Consider the following 19239-nt stretch of genomic DNA (forward strand, 5'->3'; position numbering starts at 1 on the left):
AAACTTAAGCGCCTCGAGCTGATTGCCGTCCGCATCTTGAAGGAGGATTTGGAGCGCCCGCTCGTCTGCTGTATAGCTCTCGAGTACCTTCATCTTCATGTGATCGATGGGTTCAGTAGCCTCCACGTCACCTCGACGAATGTCTGTGCAATTTATGTGCATTGCTGGCACCGCCCAAGGCTGTCAGTTGAGGTGTTTCATGATATTGTCATTGAGAATGCACCTTTCCCCGAGAGATTGTATGTACATGATAAATTAGGTCCAGCAAGAATTAGGGTCATTCACGCACCAAAATTGACAGTGTTGGGCTATTCGTGTGCTGAATTTAACGAACTTGTTACTGGATCATTATCCGTTTAGGTAGAACAGTCTTATTATTCTCCTTCTTATATATTATCGGACATCACATTTTATCTAATTGTTATTGATCTATATGTTCGCCTGTCATCCAAAAAATAATTCCCACAAGCTTGACCGGCCTCTGCGCACAGTGAAGATCTTGGCACTACAATCTGTCGGCCCTGATCTGGATGAAGTTGGTAGATTCCTTAGATGCTTTCCTTGCACGGCGAAGCTATACATTGAGGTGATGCTCCTTTCTTGTTAATTATTAACCACAATGGAGCTCAATTTTTTGTTACTTTTGCCCATGATTACAATGAAAAGCGTAGAATTATTTCTAAAGGAAATTTGGAGGATTTCAATACTTTTTTGGAGATGCTAGTGTTGTACTCGTTTTATTCCTTCGCCCGACATGCTTTTGTGATAAAAGTTTATCATGAAAGATTGAAGGTGGGATTTCACTATTTTCATGTATTTTAGAAATCCTGCAAATCAAAGAGGCCCGAAGTGTTCAAATCTGCAGCTTTGCACGAATATGCAGTCTTCATTTGTAGATACTAGCAGGCCCGAAAGTAGAAAATGTCGAGGAATACACCAATCCCATTGATGCCTTGATCTTCATCTCACAAAAAATACTTTTAGTGAGTACCGAGGCACCACACCAGAAATTAAATTCGCTAGGTTCTTTGTTGAGAAAGCAAGGTTACTCAAGGTAATGAGGTTTCCCTATATTTACTGCGCAGAAGTGCATGGATTGCTAAAGAGCGCAGTCGTCTATAGCTGAATGGAAAAGGCTCTGCACAAGCTGAATTTCAGCTTGTAACTTCATACGACAGATTATTCGGAAGTCATTGGATCGAGCCGCTATATGACTTCTCGGTTGCTGATCCTTTCGCAGAAATAATGCATGAAAAAGATTCTGAAGAAGATGAATTTTATGTGTCTGAATAGTTTGAAACTTGTAATATTTGAATTTGAACCTTGCAATATTTATGGTATTTGTTATATAACGTAATTGGATGTTTAATTTGGTTTTTCAATCATGTCCTGTTATAAGTATATATATGTTCTTCTTCTGTACACAAAGCATAGATGTTGTGCAGACAGAACATATCACATCACACAAGGACCACACTAGGGAACCCGTCGGCGATGAATTTATCAATCACAAATGGTTATATACCAGCAAGTGTTTGCCCACAACACACATGGATTATTCCATCACAAACAGCTCGGATGGATCAACTGTATGCCATGTATCGCACATGCAACTCTAATCTGATTCCTGCTTGATGTCTCCGACATCGCTCACATAGTTCGTCTTATTTGCCACGTATCACTGTGTCGGCCTCTGCTCGCGTCCCTTGGCAAGCTCTGCTCGCCGTTAGGCGCCGCAACATGCTGTGCTCGCCGCTAGGCACCGCAGCACTCTCTGCTCATGTCCGTCGGCGCGCTCGGCTTGTGGACAACTTTTCCACGCGTGTTCAACTGCTATATGCATATATATCGTTGCTCGCCGTTGAGGCAACCGCGCGCGCTCTGCCAGTGGTTGGGCCTGCGCATGATCACGTCACGGGCTGCATATGCATGCGGTTGTGACGCGCGTGTCCTCACACAATGCAGTTACGCGCAGCACGATGGAGTTACGTGCTACAAATTACAATTGCCATCCAGGCGTGCCGATATTCCAGGCCGTCTGGCTTCCCCTTTAATTCCCACGACCATTATAACCTTAGTCTATTCAACCTTTTGATCGCGCCCCACAACAGAACAAGCACACCCACGACGACACATAGAGAGGGGATGTCTAGCGGCGCTCCAATGGAGTTCGGCGAGCATAAAGTGGCGACCCACATGAGGGAGGTGGATCTCTCTGTGGTGTACACCATCGACCCGATTGTGGTGGATGACTACATCAACAACATTGAGCAGTTGCTTGCTCAAGACAAGTACAAGGTGGTCGGCATCGACCTCCGGTACATCGGCGGTCGTCCCAACATAGTTCGGAAGGTTGCCGCTGCCCAGTTGTGCGTGCGCCATCATGTGCTCATCTACAACTACTGCATGGCCACATGGCCACAGATCCTTGCGACTGTTTCACCAGGTTCGTCAACAACACCGACTACAAGTTCGCTACGGTGGAAAGCACCAATGAGGTAAAAGCGCTCAGGGTTACGGGCTTGGCCTGCAAGAACCTTGTCGAAATCCATGAGCACTACAGGGTCTGGGGCAGCAGGAAGAAGGACTCCCTGGTTGAACTCGCCTCGGCCATCATCGACCCATACTACAAAAAGATGAAGCAGGATGCCAACAGAACACGTCCCGTATCCTAGCCCGGGGCCTGGATGCGACCACTAGATGAACCTCACCTCAGGTTCACGACTAAGAGTGTGTACACATGCTACGAGATACACAGGCGGATCGTTGACATGAGGAAGTGCCTCGTTACTGAGATCGACGAGGCCGGATCGAGCAACAAGCGGAGCAATAGTGACAAGTGTCCCAACAAGTAGATGATGATCAGATGACCGTTTATCGTAGTTAATCATGCATGTAATATATAGTTGACTTTGGTGTGTGGAAATGTCATGTGTGTAGTAGCCACCTATGTAATTATGGATGTAATAGTTTAGTTTGGTGTGTGCAAATGTCATGTGTGTAGTAGCCACCTATGTAATTGGATGTTTAATTTGGTTATGCAACCATGTCCTTATAAGTGAGTATATATATGTTGTTGTTCTGCATGCAATCCCAACACACAACACACACGTCTTATTAGCAACAATCGTTTGTGTTACTATCAATCTTCACACACATTTCTGATTACAGACCTGTTTGTCGTGTATCACACACATCTTGTTAAATTGAACCATTTCAGTTCTCTTGGCTCAACACAAATAGTTCATCCGAGTGAATCATATGCCGTATATCACACAGACCTTGATCTGGCTGACTATTTCTTTTGTGTTGCTAATCACAAACAGTTAATCCAAGTGAACCATATACTGTATATCGCACACACCTTCATTTGGCTACCCGTTTCTGTTCTTCTGCCTCATTGCAAACGGTTCATTGAACTAAACCGTATGCCCCTCATCGCACGTGCAACTAAATTCTGAACCATGTTTGATGCATCCATCATCGCAAACATTTTGCATATTTTTTGATGGTTTTTTACATCACCGTTTGCGATTATTGCATCTCACACAGTTTCGTCGAAGGGTCTCTGATCGTAGTTTCGCATTAGCAACATCCTGTAGTAGTGAATGATATCATCCACAAATAGAACTTGACTGAAGTTCCTATCAAAGGGCGTGCTTAGACTTGGAGCAACATGCAACAAATCCCCTCCTTGAGCAGCTAGACTTGTTTCTCACCTCCCTTCATTGGACAAACACCTACCCCAAGACACTTTTTAAACCCCTTGGTAAACCCGCCTTGGATCATATCCCCTATGTTGTCACAATTGAGACAACAATTCCACGAGCTAAACTATTCCACTTCGAACCATATTGGATTCTACATCCCGGCATCATGGATATTGGGCGGGACACCTGGAACAGACTGGTGCACTCCTCTAATTCTTCTACTGTCCTCTGCTGCAAATTCAATGCTTAAACATGCACTCAAAACCTGGAGCAAAAACATCTCATGCCTCTCGATTTCCATTGAGAACTCCAACAAGACACTGGCTGATATGGATAAGCTCGAAAACAAAAGAAATCTGACTATTCCAGAATTCAACTTCAGAAGAATCCTGAAAACATCTATTATTTCTGCTTGACTACCAGAAGCAATATTGGAAGAAATGCTACACAATTCGTTGGATCAAATTTGGCGATGAAAACACTAATTTTTTTTCAAGCTATGGTTACAGAACGCTATCACATGAATAGCATTTCCTGCCTTCGGGATGATACTAGTGCTGATGTAGAGGACCGCCCTGGCAAAGAGGCCCTGATTTCCAGACCTATAAAAATCGTTTAGGCACCTCCACACTAGATGAAATGTGTTTTGATCTCTAGACAATCATTCAACGATCTTCTGATTTGGATCATCTCACAACGCCTTTTACTAAAGCAGAGATTTAGGATGTTGTTAAAGAGATGCTGGCTGATCGTGCCCCCGGCCTGGATGGCTTCAGCGGGGCCTTCCATAAGGCCTGCTGGCCCATTATCAAGCAAGATTTCTATGAACTCCACTCCCAATTCCAGACTGGCACGCTTGACCAAACTAGCATCAATGATGGCCTAAGCACACTCATCCCCGAGGTCAACTCCCCCGAGTTTGTCAATGACTATCGCCCAATCACCCTCCTAAATTGCTGGCTCAAGTTGATCACCAAACTGCTTCCTAATCGACATCAAAGTGTCATACTGTAGCTGACCCATCGCAACCAATATGGCTTCATCCGCGGGAGGACCATACAGGACAGCCTTACTTGGACATTTCAATACATCTACCAATGTCAGATGTCAAAAAGAGAAATCATTCTGCTTAAACTAGACTTTTCCAAGGCCTTAGACACGATTAGTCATGACCCCATGAAAAATATCATGTGACACATGGGATTTAATGAGCGATGGATCTCTTGGATCACTTCCCTATTCTCGTCGGGTCGCTCCTCGGTGCTTTTGAATGGTGTACAAGGACGACAATTCCACTGCCGCAGCGGGGTATGGAAGGGGATACCCTGTCCCCCTTATCTTTGTCCTAGCAGCAGGTCTCCTCCAGGCAGCTATCAATGACGCTTTTCGATAAGGTCTTCTCCAACTCCATTTCCCTTGCGCAGGACAGACTGATTACCTTGTTATCCAATATGCTGACTACACGATTCTTATCTTGCCTGCATGCCCACGAGAGGTCATGTTGGTTAAACAGATTCTTACTGACTATGCAACCTCCATTGGCTTCAAAATCAATTTTTTAGAAGTCAACCCTCATCCCAATCAACCTTGACTGCGACTCCTCCGCACAACCGGTCCAAATTATAGGCTGCTCAGTGGGCACAATGTAACGCCCTCGATGCGGCTATATCTCCCACGTGTCGAAGCACGACTTAGAGGCATAATCGCATTGAAAGCAATGTCGCAAGTGAGGTAATCTTCACACAACCCATGTAATACATAAGGGAAAGAGATACATAGTTGGCTTACAATCGCCACTTCACACAATACATGAATAAAACATTACAACATCCAGATACAATCAAAGTCCGACTACGGAACCAAAAATAAAAGAAGACTACCCCAAATGCTACATAGATCCCCGATCGTCCCAACTGGGCTCAACTACTGATCATCTGGAAATGGAACAACATAACGAACACGATCTTCATCGAACTCCTCCTTGAGCTCAGGTTGCATCGTCTGCACGGTATCATCGGCACCTGCAAACTGGTTTTGGAAGTATCTGTGAGTCACGGGGACTCAGCAATCTCACACCCTCGCGATCAAGACTATTTAAGCTTATAGGTAGGGTAAAAGGTATGAGGTGGAGCTGCAGCAAGCGACTAGCATATATGGTGGCTCTCATACGCAAAGGAGAGCGAGAAGAGAATGCAAGGCATGGTAGAATGATCAAGAAGTGATCCTAGAACAACCTACATCAAGCATAACTCCAACACCGTGTTCACTTCCCAGACTCCGCCGAGAAGAGACCATCATGGTTACACACACGGTTGATGCATTTTAATTAAGGTAAGTTTTAGGTTTTCTACAACCGGACATTAACAAATTCCCATATGCCCATAACCGCGGGCACGGCTTTCGAAAGTTCATAACCCTGCAGGGGTGTCCCAACTTAGCCCATCACAAGCTCTCACGGTCAGCGAAGGATATTCCTTCTCCCAAGACAATCCGATCAGACTCGGCATCCCGGTTACAAGACATCCTCGACAATGGTAAAACAAGTCCAGCAAGACCGCCCGATGCGCTGACATCCTGATAGGAGCTGCACATATCTCGTTCCCAGGGCAACACCGGATGGACACTATATACAGCTAAAACCAGCCCTCAAGTTTCCCCGAGGTGGCACCGCAAGTGGCTCTGTTTCGGACCAACACTTAGAAAAGCACTGGCCCGGTGGGGGGGGGGGGTTAAAATAAAGATGACCCTTGGGCTGGCCTAACCCAAGGGAAAAAGAGGCTAGGTGGCGAATGGTAAAACCAAGGTTGGGCCTTGCTGGAGGAGTTTTATTCAAAGCAAACTGTCAAGGGGTTCCCATTATAACCCAACCGTGTAAGGAACGCAAAATCCGGGAACATAACACCGATATGACGGAAACTAGGGTGGCAAGAGTGGAACAAAACACCAGGCATAAGGCTGAGCCTTCCACCCTTTACCAAGTATATATATGCATTAATTAAATAAGAGATATTGTGATATCCCAACAAAATATCCATGTTCCAACGAGGAACAAACTCCAATCTTCACCTGCAACTAACAACGCTATAAGAAGGGCTGAGCAAAGCAGTAACATAGCCAAACAACGGTTTGCTAGGACAACGTGGGTTAGAGGCTTGGCTTAACCATATGGGAGGCATGATAAGCAAGTGATAGGTATAGCAGCATAGGCATAGCAAAAGAGCGAGCAACTAGCAAGCAAAGATAGAAGTGATTTCGATGGTATGGTCATCTTGCCTGAGATCCCGCAAGGAAGAAGAACGAGTCCATGAAGAAGACAAACAGACGTAGTCGAACGAATCCTCACAACGCGACGTTATCGGAACTAACCCGAAGAAGCAACACCGGAAAGAAGCAAACAACATAGTAAACAACCATCACATAAACATGGCATGATGCACAATCAAGTATGTTGCATGTCGGGTTTAATGAAGCATGGCATGGCAAAGTGCACAAACAATACTACAAATTAAGTGGAGCTCAATATACAACGAGTTGCGTATTGACGAAACACCACATCAATTATTTAGTTCACTCTCGTTTAGATACTCAACAATATTAAATGTTGGTTAATATGGCAAGAGGTGAAGCATAACAAAACTATACCATTTAAACAATTTAAATGGGGCCGGATATAACAAATAACGAATCCGGTAAATCCCCATATGCCTTAGTAATTTAATGCAACAAAAATTTTAAACATTTTAATTGTTGTTATCATGATGCGGATGACATGAGAAAGTTTTATGCAATTTTTATTAAAAGTTGACAAGAGTATTATGAAGCATTTGTCACCATGGTGGAAAGAAAAGGGGTGCCACGACAACGATAATGAAAACGGTGCCATGACAGCGTTCCGGTTCCGGTAACTCGATTGAGATACCGATGCAAAGGAGAAGTGTGCGGATGCGTGCAAAATATGATGGGGCACTCCCGGATACCGGGTGCCCATGAGTCGACGATGGTGACAAGGCAAAAGCGGGTCAACATGCACAAACAATTCGAGCACGGAGCAAGCACGAGCAACTCATACATCACACATGCATTCATTCACGGACGTAGTTCCGGCGGTTATACATTCGAAGTATGCAAACGAGACGGTTCGGGTTCGATGGGATGTAGTGGAAGTAGGCATTCTCGCGATGGTAAAGGAAGTAGCGGTACATGTCTCAGAGAAGGACTTGAGCATTCGATGTTTCCGAGGGGACGGTAGGGGAACTTGGTGTTAGTGCTGCACGGGTCTTCGATGACAGTCGATGTACATGGCAAACGTAGAGGTACTATGCTTCGGTCGTCGTGGTACTTGGCGATAGTAGTGGTACAAGAGTTGTAGCCAGCCTTGGTGGTTCATCGCGTAAACGTAAACGTTCCGTAGATGTTCATGTTGTCGTAGCCGTTCGGATCTTGGAGTGATGGTAGTGGTACATATCATCGGTAGTCGAACTTAGCGATCCGAAGGGGTACTCGGCGAACAACGGTCGTCGTGGTACTCGTCAGTCCACGAAGTCGTTCTCGTAGGTCTTGGCGTTTCGTTCGGTACTCGTTCGGGCATCCGTATGGTCTTGTCGGTGGTGTAGTTGGCTAAATTCCACGGAGACGGTCTTGGCAGGCAACGAGCAGCGACACGGTGCACCGATGCAGCAACGCAGGCGGGTGCTTGAGCAGGACTTGGCGCCGGTCGTCGTCCTCATGTTCTCGCGTGACAAAAACAGGGGCGAAAGGAAAGGCACGGGCAGGAGGACGGTGAAGGATGAAGGGGCCGGCATCCGCCTTGGCGCGAAGTAGGGGAGGCCATGGCGTCGGGCAGGGGTTCCCGAGGTGGTGCAAGTGGCCCAAGGCAAGGTGCAGCGGGACAGAACTCGACGGAGCAAGGTGGTGGAGGTGCTCGACGCGGGCTGACCCGATCCGGCGGCTGGGGGTCGGGGATCAGGCCGGAGACACGAGGACGAGGCGGGTCGACGGGGCGGCGCTGCTTGCCCTAGCAGAGGAGGTCGAGGTAGGTGCAGCAGAGCAGGGGCTCGTCGGCAGCAGCCATGGAGGACGGCGGCGCTGAGGCGCAACCGCATCGGAGTAGGGGCCCAGCTTGGTCGTGTCACGGGCGGAGGGAGGAGCCTGGAGGGCTCGAGCGAGGGAGGGACTGAGAGGGAGATTCAGGGGAAGAAGGGGGTCGCTCCTGCGAGGGAGAGATGGGGTCGGGCACCAGAGTGAGATCGAGAGAAGAAGGAGGTCGAGCGAGGGTCTCTTGGCGGCGGAGTGAGAGCGATTAGATCGTGGGAGGGAGCGCTAGGGTTAGGCCTCGCGCTGCTGGCTGGATGGGCCTTGGGCCTATGAGGCAAATGGCCTAGGCGTTGGATGGCCTTAGTGTTTAGATTGGCTGGGCCTAAAGGCCTGGCTGCGGATGGTCTAAAGGCCGGCTGGACAGGCTCCTCTCTTAGCCTCCCTCAATTTCCTTTAACAGAAAGTAAAGAGAGGAGAAAAATGGAAAAGGAGGGGGTAGAGAAAACATTTGGGCATGCGGTTAAATCTCCCAGACTCATAAAAATGAGTTAGTTCCGAGAAAGTGCATTTGGCACCGCTTGGAAAGATTGCATTCAAACACTTTTGAATGTGATTCAAATAAGTTTGAATTAACAAAACATTTTTGGAGAGTCCAAAAATGTTCGGAATTTTTGTGGAGATCGGGAAAGCGATGAAAGAAAAAAATGTTGGCAAAGTTTGAGGTCAAGATGTGAGATAACAAAGGCCTGGGGAATTACTTGCAAGTGTGTTTTGGTGATTCCAAATTAATGGAATATTTATAATAGCTCCCTAAATATTAGGAGGATATGTTATAAAGAGAAGTCACTCTTCCCTCGATTTAAATGGATCGAAGATCCACACCATTTATTTAGTTGAGATGCAAAAGATTTATGACATGATGGCATGATGATATGATGCAATGCAAAAATAAAAGGAGCAAGCAAAAATGAAACACACGGAGAAAACCCGGAACCTATGGAAGTCTTCTCGAGCATCCGTCTTGGGGCGTCACATCACTCCACCACTACGAGAGGATCTCGTCTCGAGATCTAGGATGGCACCAGAGGGAAAAACGGAAAAGGAAGACAAACGGTAAAACTAAGTTGCTTCTTTGACAAACGAGTGAAACCAAAGAACCTTGAGATGATGAACATCTTGAAGAAAGAATGCAACAGAGAAGAACGAAGTTGAAAGCACTCTGGTAGGGAAGGGGATCAAGGAAGACCAAATTCGGGCAGCACTCCGGTTGAAAAATGATAAGAAACTTTATAAGATGAAAAGAACTTGAGCAGAGGACACAACACTCCTGTTAAATGGCTAAGCAAAGGAAAGAACATGATCTGACAAAACAAGAAGATGGGTTGAAGAGAGCAACATCACAATGCCTCCGGAAGAACTCAGAGGGTGAAATGGAATGAACGGAGGAGAAAACAATATCTTCTACCTCGAATGAGCTTGAAAGCATCTTGAAGAGAAGGGTCGAACGGGGTTGTTTGAAAACCAACAACAAAAAGAGTAAACTTGTTGTGGTCTTATGGAAAACATCTCAAAACTATGAGGTGAAATTCTGCCACTAACGGAAACGATAGATTGGATTGATATCAACAAGGAGACGAGAACTTATTTCACCGGGAGAATAAATGAAGAGCTTGGGTCATTTATAAGCACCATAATTAGCAACATTCCCAATGGAAGGCTTTCGGTGAAATATAAACCAAGATACTCCGACGAAGAGAATTATGGATTGAGAAGAGCTGATGCCCGAAGAAATTGATGGGTTTAACTATCTCATTCCTGACAACTTGCGAATCATGAAGCACGAAATTTTTTGTCAAAATGACATAACACCACCTGAAAAGATAAGGTAGAAGGAATTGCACTCCGGATTGCACGAAGAAGAATACTTGAGCTCCTCTGAAAAGAATGTTGATGAACGCTTCGAGAAGGAAATAAATCCTTGATGAACCATCATGTAGAACCTCCATGAAGAACTCCAGCAACAAAAGAATGATCACACGAAAAGAAGGATGAAAAGAATAAGGTTGAAGCCTTGCGATGATTTAGACGGAGCTTCACGATGCTATAATTGAGAGAGCATGGAATTCCAGGAAGAAAAGATGAAACAATTGAAACCGAGAATTTGATGAGCCTCTGGAATAAGGAATTGAGTTCACTCGATGAAACAAGAATAAGAATTACATTATGCTTATCCTTCACCAATTTAAATTGATGACAAACACTGGATTTGGCATACTACTTATTCTCGTAGAAAGGATTAAGATAGATATGGCGCCAACTTGAGAAGGTCTTCAACGAACCACCCATGGAATAGAAACAACGAATGAATTGATATGATAAGGAAGGAAAAGAAATCTTAAACGAACCACCATAAGGATTGAAAATGAACGAATAAAAGATAACAAAACACCGGGAAGAATTTGCAAATGAACAAAGATGCTTGAGAGAATTTAGATACAAGTGAAATGAAGAGATCCCGAGCTGGGAAGAGATGTAACACCCTCGATGTGACTATAGCTCCCACGTGTCGAGGCACGACTTAGAGAGATAATCGCATTGAAGGCATATGTCGCAAGTTAGGCAGTCTTCACAAACATCCCATGTAATGTAATTATAAAAGGGGAGATAACATAGTTGGCTTACACTCGCCACGTCTATCAAGTGCATAAATTAATATTACATCATCCAAACACTCATGGCCCGACTACGGCGCCAAAATAAAAGAGAACCCAACATGCGACACGGTCCCAATCACCCCCAACTGGGCACCACTACTAATCATCGGGAAAGGAAACATAGTATCATTGAGAGTCTTCGTCGAACTCCCACTTGAGCTCATACGCGTCTCCTGGAGCGGAATCATCAGGCCCTGCATCTGGTGTAATAGTAATCTGTGAGCCACAGGGACTCAGCAATCTCGCACCCTCGCGATCAAGACTATTCAAGCTAATAGGTAAGGCAAGGTAAATTATGAGTGGAGCTGCAGCAAGCGACTAGCAAGTATGGTGGCTAACTTATTCGCAAAAGAGAGCGAGAAGAGGAGGCAAAGCACGAGCGAGATGCTAGAGAACAACCTGCATAAACATTACTCCAACACCGTGTCCACTTCCCGGACTCCGCCGAGAAGAGGCCATCACGGTAACACACTCAGTTGATTCATTTTAATTAAATTAAGGTTCAAGTTATCTACAACCGGACATTAACAAATTCCCATCTGCCCATAACCGTGGGCACGGCTTTCGAAAGTTCAATTCCCTGCAGGGGAGTCCCAACTTAGCCCATGACAAGCTCCCACGGTCAACGAAGGAATAGACCTCCTCCCAAGACGTTCCGATCAGACTCGGTATCTCGGTAATTCAAGACACTTCGACAGGTTAAAGCAAGACCAGCAACACTGCCCGAATGTGCCGACAAATCCCGATAGGAGCTGCACATATCTCTTTCTCAGGGCACACTCAGATAATCAGTCCGTACAACTAAAACCAGCCCTCGAGTTTCCCCGAGGTGGCGCTGCAAGGGGCTCTAGTTTGGACCAACACTCAGAGGAGCACTGGCCCGGGGGGGGGGGGGTTAAAATAAGATGACCCTTGAGTCTGCAGAACCCAAGGGAAAGAAAAGGCTAGGTGGAAAATGGTAAGACCAATGTTGGGAATTGCTGGAAAAGCTTTAATCAAGGCGAAATATCAAGGGGTTCCCATTATAACCCAACCGCGTAAGGAACGCAAAATCTGGGAACATAACACCGATATGACGGAAACTAGGGCGGCAAGAGTGGAACAAAACACTAGGCGAGATGCCGAGCCTTCCACCCTTTACCAAGTATATAGATGCATTAAGATAGCAAGATAATATAATGATATCCCAACAAGTAAATAAAATATGTTCCAACAAGGAACGGCCTCCAATCTTCACCTGCAACTAGCAACGCTATAAGAGGGGCTGAGCAAAGCGGTAACATAGCCAATCAACGGTTTGCTAGGACAATGGTGGGTTAGAGGTTTGACATGGCAATTTAGGAGGCTGGCAAGCAAGTGGTAGGCATCGTAGCAATGGCATAGCAAAAGAGCGAGCAAACTAGCATAGCAAAGATAGTAGTGATTTCGAGGGTATGATCATCTTGCCTGCACAGCTGTCAGAGTTGACTGGATCCTCAAAAGCAAACTCAACGGGCTCCTCGTTAGCGAACTCGTCTCCCGGCTCTACCCAAACAAGACAAACAAGCAACAAGGATACAATCAACCACGTGCAAGAATCAAACAAGACGATGCAACGATGATATGCTATGCGGGACGCGATGCGGGTTGCAAAATGCAAGATATGACAGGAAATGCATGAAGCTGGCCTCAACATGGAATTCCAAGTGTGCCACTGGAAATATGAGGTGAAATCGCTTGAAAACGATATAAAGAACGCCGGAATCGGAGTTACGGTTTGGAAATGGCAAGCGATTCAAAAATGACACCGGTCTGCGGTTTACAGCAAGTAGGCATCTAAATGCAATGAGATGAACATGCTACAGCACCCAAATATGACAACAAAATACATAGCAGAGATGCACACAAGATTCTTAACAAAAGTCTAGCACTGAGCTACGGCCAATTCATCCATTAGGAGGTTCAAACAAGCATGGCAAAAACGCAAATGGCAAACAGATCTCAGACTTAGTGAAATTAACACTTGTCTGGAATTTCAAATCGTATAGCCCTCTTCGGAGCATCAAAACAACATGCTACAGGACCTTAACATGACAAAGAAAGACATGGCATGGAGCTACTCAACAAGCTTAACAAAAGTCCCTTAGTGACCTTGAGCCAAAAGGGATCACAAAATATACTAACAAGCACACGAACATAGCTAAAACATAATCAGTTTTCAGACTTAGTGAAAACTGAGACATGCTGAAATATAACTCACAAAGGCATGTAAACGAGCTCAATGAACTCACTACGGTGCAAGTCATGGCAAGGCAAGCATACATCCATTAAGAAGGCACAAAATTCAAGCTGGACATGGCAAGAACAATGGCATAGCATGCACGGATCAATTACAATAGCATCGGCAAAATCGCAAACAAGTTGACGATCTGCCCAGATTCACAACGAAGCAAAAGTAGATCTCGTTTGACGCAAGATAGGGTGATCCATAATTGCAAACAAAGGCATGGATGGATAGAGCACTACAAGATTAACAAAACCCCTTTACTGATCATCCTCAAAAGAGGCATGGATCACTAGGAAACAACACGAACATAAGGCATCATGAACTAAACAATCCCAGGACTTAGTGAAATCTCTAAGTCCCTGAAAACAGATTTACCCGGTGCCTCACTTTGCAAGCTAGCACAAGTCACCACACACATTATAAAAAAACATGGGTTGCAACTCTGGAAATATGACAAAACCCTTAACGAAACACATGTAGGAATCACAGTCATATCGTGCACACAACAATCATGGCAAAAATGACAAAAGTCTAAGATGAACTAGCAGATCTGACAATTAACTCACGAAGCCTCCTTCTAACAGCATTTCGGGCATCAAGATGAGCTCAAATGAAAATGATGCAATGGAATGAAATGATCTACTCTCTGAGGCGAACATTTTGATATGCTATATGCCCAAATCGGAGCTACGGATGCGGAGATATCACAGGTCAAAGTTTGCATAAAAAATTAGGGTTCCGAGGAGAAAAAGTCAACCTGCGGATCTCAGATCTAGATCTGCACGGATTTCGATGCACGCCGGATCTACTGTTCACCGCCGGAGTTCCTGTTCACCGGTGGAGTTCGTGGCGGCCGGAGCTCGGAGACGAGGAGGGAGAGGCCGGAGTGGCGGAGGAGGCGGCGCCGGCGACGTGGTGGTGGCCGGAGGCGGCGAGGGGCGGCGGCCGGCGATGAGGTGGCCCGGGGCGGACCTTTCCCCGGCCGGAAATGGTGCGGCGGCGGCGGGCTTCGACAGCGGCGGGGCTCGGGCACTCGGGGCTGGGGAAGACGAGGCGGGGAGGAGGCGCGGGCTCTGGCCCGAGCGGCGGAGAGGCGGGCCCGCTCCGGGCCTGACGGGCCGGCGGGAGTGGCGGCGGTGATGTGGTCCACCCACGCCACGTGGCGCCCTGGTTGGCGGCGGCGGATCCGGACGTTGTCCGGCGTGGGTCGGACACGTCCGGAGGCGGCGGAGATCTATTTTTTTTAGGGTTACGTGGGAGGAGAAGATCCGAAAACGGGGGGGGGGTCTATTTATAGGCATAAGTGGAGCTAGAAGAGTCCAAATGAGGTGCGGTTTTCGGCCACGCGATCATGATCGAACGCTCTAGGTGATGGAGCAGAGTTTGGTGGGTTTTGGGCCAAATTGGAGGGGTGTTGGGCTGCAACACACACGAGGCCTTTTCGGTCCCTCGGTTAACCGTTGGAGTATCAAACGAAGTCCAAATGACACGAAACTTGACAGGCGGTCTTCCGGTAGTAAACCAAGGCTGCTTGGCAAGTCTCGGTCCAATCTGGAAATGTTTAATCCCCACACACGAAAGAAAGCTAGAAATGACCACCGGAGGAGAACGAAGCGCCGGAATGCAAAACGGACAACGGGGAAAATGCTCGAATGCATGAGACGAACACGTATGCAAATGCAATGCACATGATGACATGATATGAGATGCATGACAACGACAACAACACACAGAGACAAAAACCCGAACCCGAGGAAATAAATATAACTTAACGCCAGAAACGGCAAGAGTTGGAGTACAAATTGGGAAAGTTACATCCGGGGTGTTACAACACTCCACCACTACGAAAGGATCTCGTCCCGAGATCTAGGACTGAAAGAACGCCGGGTACTCAGAACGGAGGTGATCCTCGCGTTCCCAGGTAGCTTCATGGTCGGAATGGTGTGACCACTTGACTTTGAGAAATTTGATTGACTTGTTGCGAGTCTTGCGTTCAGTCTCTTCAAGAATAGCAACTGGGTGCTCACGATAAGAGAGGTCTTCTTGGAGCTCAATGTCCTCGAAGTTGATGGTGCGGTCAGGAGTCTTGAAGCACTTTCGAAGCTGAGAGACGTGGGATACATCATGAACATTTGCAAAGTTTGAAGGAAGCTCGAGTTGATAGGCGAGGTCGCCTCTCTTGCTGACAATCTTGAAAGGTCCCACGTATCTAGGGGCAAGCTTCCCTTTGATACCGAAGCGACAAGTACCTTTCATAGGAGAGACACGGAGGTAAACATGATCTCCGATCTCAAAAGCCAAATCACGGTGCTTAATACCATAGTAGCTCTTCTGGCGGGATTGGGCTGCTTTGAGGTTATCACGAATGACTTTGCACATTTCTTCTGCTTCTGTGATTAAGTCATTACCCAAAAGCTGACGTTCACCGGTTTCGGACCAGTTGAGAGGGGTACGGCACTTCCTGCCATACAAAATTTCAAAAGGGGCCTTGCCCGAACTTGCTTGAAAATTGTTGTTGTAGGAGAATTCAGCATAAGGAAGACAATCCTCCCACTTCATGCCGAAGGAGATCACACAAGCCCTGAGCATATCTTCAAGAATCTAGTTGACACGCTCGACTTGACCGCTTGTTTGAGGATGGAAAGCTGTGCTGAAGAGGATGTTCGTGCCCATGGCCTTCTGAAAAGAATCCCAAAACTTCGAGGTAAAGATGCTGCCACGGTCTGAAGAGATCAGTTGAGGAATACCGTGCAGAGAAATAATACGAGAGGTATAGAGTTCCGCCAATTGAGCTGCAGTGGTCGACTCTTTGATAGGAAGAAAGTGAGCCACTTTGGTGAGTTTGTCGATGACAACAAATATAGCATCATTGCCACGCTTGGACTTTGGAAACCCAGTCACGAAATCCATTTCAATGTGGTCAAACTTCCATTCTGGAATGGCAAGAGGTTGGAGGAGACCTGCTGGCCTTTGGTGTTCTACCTTCACTCTTCTGCAGACATCACATTCATTCACGAATTGAGCGATCTCGCGCTTCATTCGAGTCCACCAATAAGCTTGCTTAAGGTCCTGATACATCTTCGTGCTCCCAGGGTGGATGGAGAGGAGAGAATTGTGAGCCTCGTTCAAGATCACTTTACGGAGGTCACCTTTGGGCACAAAAATACGATCCTCGAAGAAGAGAGTGTCCTTGTCATCAAGGCGGTAGCACTTGTACTTGGACTGACTCTTGGCAATCCCAATCTTCACCTTTTTCACCATAGCATCAAGAAGCTGGGCTTGGCGAATCTGGTCTTCTAAGGTAGGAGAGACTTGAAGGTTGGCGAGGAAACCTTGAGGAACAACTTGCAGATTAAGTTTGCGGAAAGCTTCACAAAGCTCGGGTTGATAAGGCTTAAGAATCAGACTGTTGCAGTACGCTTTCCTGCTCAAAGCGTCAGCAATCACATTGGCCTTGCCTGGAGTATACTAAATACTCGGATTATACTCTTGAATCATTTCGACCCATCGAGTTTTCCTGAGGTTGAGATTAGGCTGAGTGAAGATGTACTTGAGACTCTTGTGATCAGTGAAAATGTCCACTTTTCTTCCCAATAGAAGATGTCTCCAAGTCAAAAGAGCATGCACAACTGCCGCCAACTCGAGATCATGAGTGGGGTAGTTCTTCTCATTAGGCTTCAACTGGCGAGATGTATAAGCAACAACTTTCTTCTCTTGCATCAATACTGCGCAAAGACCTTGGAGAGAGGCATCACAAAAGACCTCGTACGGCTTGGATTCATTAGGCGGAGTCAGAACTGGAGCAGTGATCAATTTCTCTTTCAAAGTGTTGAAAGCAATATCACACTCCGGAGACCAAACGTACTTGACGTGCTTGTGGAGAAGATTTGAGAGAGGCTTCGTGATCTTGGAAAAGTTTTCAACGAATCTTTGGCAATAGCTTGCGAGACCGAGAAAACTGCGGAGTTGCTTCATGTTCTGAGGAGGTTCCCAATTCACAATTGCAGACACCTTCTCAGGATTCACGGCAATGCCCTTGGCAGAGATGATATGACCAAGATAAAGAACCTCATCGAGCCAAAATTCACACTTGGAGAACTTGGCGTAGAACTGATGTTCCCTGAGCTTATCGAGAACCAAACGCAAGTGCTTGGCATGATCTTTCTTGTTCTTGGAGAAAACCAGAATGTCATCGAGATAGACCAAAACGAAGTCATTGGTGTAGGAATTGAAGATGAAGTTCATCATGCGAGAGAACGTCGGAGGAGCGTTGGCGAGGCCAAAAGACATGACAGTGTATTCATATGAACCAAAGCTTGTTCTGAATGCTGTCTTGGGAATATCTTCTTCACAAATGCGAATCTGGTGATAACCCATACGGAGATCAAGCTTGGAGAATACTTGGGCACCTTTGAGTTGTTCGAACAGCTCATTGATGTTGGGAAGTGGGTATTTGTTCTTGATGGTCTTCTTGTTCACTGGACGGTAATCAACACAAAGTCGGTCCGTTCTATCTTTCTTCTTCACAAAAAGAACACCACAACCCCACGGAGAAGAACTAGGCCGGATGAGACCCATTTTCTCTTGCATATCGAGTTGCTTCTTCAGCTCTTTCAACTCTTCAGGTCCGAGCTTGTAAGGACGCTTGCACACAGGTTCCGCACCGGGCTCAAGATCAATAACGAATTCAACTGGCCGGTGCGGAGGCATTCCTGGGAGCTCTTCTGGAAAGACATCTTGATATTCGCAAACGACTGGAATTTGAGAGATGGCATCCAATTCACCCTTCTCATTGAGAGAAAACAGACGGATAGTATTATCCCGAGCGGCAAAGACAATTACATCCTCAGACGAATGAGTCAATTGAATCTGCCCGGCTGCACAATCAAGCTGAGCCTTGTGCTTAGAAAGCCAATCCATCCCGAGAATAAGATCAATATCCGAGTCACCAAGAACATTTGGAGAGGACAAGAACTTATAGTCACCCAAAGTGATAGTAACATCCGGAACGCATACTCGAGATGTCATTTGACGGGCCGGAGAGACGATAGCCAACGGCTTCGGCAACACTTGAGTAACAGAATCATGCTTAGATGCAAAAGGTCTCAAGATGAAACAATGCGATGCACCAGTGTCAAAAAGAACTTTTGCGGGAATATCATTAACAGGAAGGTTACCCATGATCACATCTGACGAGTCCTCTGCCTGAGCTTCATTCATCAAATTGACCTTGGCATGCTTGTGGTTATGCTTGACCACAGCTGTACTTGCCGATCTGACAGGAGGAGGAGGAGGAAGACGCCTCTGGTTGAAACACTTGTTGGCATAGTGACCCTTCTGTTGGCACTTGTTGCACGTGACCTCTGAAAGCAGACGGTGATACGGAGCACTCGTTCTTGGAGCTTGAGATGAAGTCTTGTTCTGAAAGCCAGGGTTGGGTGGGTGGGAAGAACCACTGCCACCTTTGCTCTTCTGCTGATACGGCTGACGGAACGGAGGAGGAGGAAGCCAAAAC

The sequence above is a fragment of the Triticum urartu genome, chromosome 2A, assembly GCF_056163025.1.
Source record: "Triticum urartu cultivar PI428250 chromosome 2A, HENAU_Tu73, whole genome shotgun sequence".
NCBI classification, from domain to species: domain Eukaryota; kingdom Viridiplantae; phylum Streptophyta; class Magnoliopsida; order Poales; family Poaceae; genus Triticum; species Triticum urartu.